Source organism: Pyxicephalus adspersus, chromosome 1, assembly GCF_032062135.1.
Source record: "Pyxicephalus adspersus chromosome 1, UCB_Pads_2.0, whole genome shotgun sequence".
Lineage (NCBI taxonomy): Eukaryota > Metazoa > Chordata > Amphibia > Anura > Pyxicephalidae > Pyxicephalus > Pyxicephalus adspersus.
In genome coordinates this window covers 2,246,926-2,249,847 of record NC_092858.1, presented here as the reverse complement: position 1 = coordinate 2,249,847, position 2,922 = coordinate 2,246,926, and positions in this window count along the sequence as shown.

Genomic DNA, 2,922 nt, shown 5'->3' with positions numbered 1-2,922 from the left:
GAAAAATTAAAGAAATGGGCCGATAATTACCGACATCATGTTATCTGGGTTTAGGTAATACAGTTATATTTGCTTCCAAGGATTGGGTAGGGAATCCCGTAACAAGTGACACCGCATAAAAACTGATAACATAAATGGAGGAGGTTACAGTTTTATTACCAGGAATATGTCAGGAGGAGATTTGGAATATAAGGAGGGAGATAATGAGTTCCGTTTTATCCAGGTTGAGTTTCAGCAATCTGTCGGCTATTATGGAATACGGAATCCTCAGTAAGGACTGTACTGCACAGGATTGTACTGTGGACTCGGAGGACTCCACCTTTTCTCATTTTCCAATTTGTTTTTAATATACGCTGAAGGAAGATATTTGGTGTAGATAATAATAAAAGGAGACTTGTACTGTTTATAAATCTTTCTGTGTTTGCTGCAAGGCTGATCCCCTCCACATAATACACTGACCCCCTGACCTTCTCTCTACATCAGTGGTTGCCACCTTTTTGGTTCTGGCAGACCCAAGTGTCAATCAAAGGGGGAGAAACCTCCCTCATAGTGACGTCATTGTAGCGTAGCCCCGCCCACTCGGATCTAAGCCTGTGATGGGAGAGTGGGCGGGTTATGTCCCGGGACACAGCCCGCCCACTTTCCTAAGCCTGGGACTTGTACGGAACGTGTTCTGTGGCTCTGGCCGGTGCTCCCCACTAGCGGGGTCCTTCTCCTGACATACCACCGGTTGGCGACCGCTGCTCTACATGACCCTTTATAATGTAGAAAATACTCCGCTCCTGGCTCTCTCTTTACATTTCCTAATTTACTTCATTTGCCCCTTGGCTGCCCAGTCAGACATATAAAGCCGATAACGGGCACCTGGGCACATTTTTTCTGAAACTTCGGATATTTCTTCCACCACCTGACTCGATCCTGAACTCACTGCCCGCTAACATTCCCTGCTGGTAACATGGCACGTGTTGTAAAGTTGCCAATGTCAACAAGGTTATAAAAAGTTTATAGAGCCGCTTATTGCTGCAATCTGATCTTCCGGTATTTCAAGATAAAGTACAACCACCCCCATTATCCACTTCTATACATTTTCAGCTGTTGATGACAGAACTGATTTATTATGAAGAGCTGTGAATATATTGAGCAGTGTTTCCCTTTATAACATGGGAGAACCCCTTCCATAATTAATATATCCACAGATCACATTACATTAGTGTGGGGGTCAGTGGGAAGAATTCCTCTTAGATTGCTGGCCATTGGAAAGAATGTCACCCTTACAGATAGCCAAAAATATCATTGGTGTCACTTATGCCTGAGAAGTGCAAACTGCTCATTGCCCAAGGAACCCCTAGCGCCCCCTGGAGGAGATCCAAACCCTGGGCAAAGGATTCCTCTAACCTCTAATTCTACATTAGCAGGTGTATATCTGAGATTTGTTTTATTGTATCTTTTTGATGTTCGATTAGTACATTTGTTTCAGTTTTTACATCTGGATTTGTAAACTCCACGATAAAAGAAAGTGTTTTAAAATGTTTTACTTTGTATTAAGTTTGACAAAAGTGGAAGATGAATAAATCTGTGAATGTTCTTTCAATGATGGTACAACACACTGCTTCTACAGATTCACAGATATATTTATGTGACCTTTATATTTTATAAAATAGTTCTTATTCAGCTTTTTTTCTGTAAATTCCCAACATGTATGTAACATTTTCACAGGGTTTTCTGCAATGATTCACCTTTTACTTCCAAATTCCTCACCATGGGAAATATTCATCCTAATCACTGGGAGTTTAGTATGATATCACAAGATTATAGAACTTTATTTAGGTTCACTGCTAGGAATACAATGCAACAGACTATGGCGGGGGGATTAGAGTGTCAGCTCTTCTGTACAGCACTGCGGTAGGAGAGGACTCGAAGAGCTTACAATCTAGTAGGTGAGGGAATTTCACACACAATAGGATGGTATGAATTGGTGAATATAATTGATGAATTGGTTGATCTAATTAAGGGTTTTCCAATCCAAAATGAATATGGTAATAGAAAAGTATTGTTGATAGAATTAGATGGGGGAGGGTAAGTTCCTATAAAGGTAATGGAGCGTTCAGATGGATTTTTCAACTGACAGCAACTAAACCATAGCTTAGTACGTATCCAATTGTTCCAATGTCTGTACAGTTCTAGTAACGTTTGTGTTCCGGGTGTCACATTGTGGCAATGGTTCCACCGATCTCTAACCAGCCGGTATACAATGTGACAATTCATTCATTGCTGTGTCTGTATGAATCCGTGTATTGCTGGTTGATGGATTCCAAAGGCAACACAATACCCAGCTGTCACACATTATAAGAAAACACCAAAATGTAACAATGTGCTCTGTGTATAAAAAATACCGTTCTTTCATTCTTCTGCAAGGAGAGGACTCGAAGAGCTTACAATCTAGTAGGTGAGGGAATTTCACACACAATAGGATGGTATGAATTGGTGAATATAATTGATGAATTGGTTAATCTAATTAAGGGTTTTCTAATCCAAAATGAATATGGTAATAGAAAAGTATTATTGATAGAATTAGATGGGGGAGGGTAAGTTCCTATAAAGGTAATGGAGCGTTCAGATGGATTTTTCAACTGACAGCAACTAAACCATAGCTTGGTACGTATCCAATTGTTCCAATGTCTGTACAGTTCTAGTAACGTTTGTGTTCCGGGTGTCACATTGTGGCAATGGTTCCAGCAATCTCTAACCAGCCGGTATACAATGTGACAATCCAGTCATTGCAGTGTCTGTATGAATCTGTGTATTGTTGGTTGATGGATTCCAAAGACAACACAATACCCAGCTGTCACACATTATAAGAAAACACCAAAATGTAACAATGTGCTCTGTGTATAAAAAATACCGTTCTTTCATTCTTCTGCA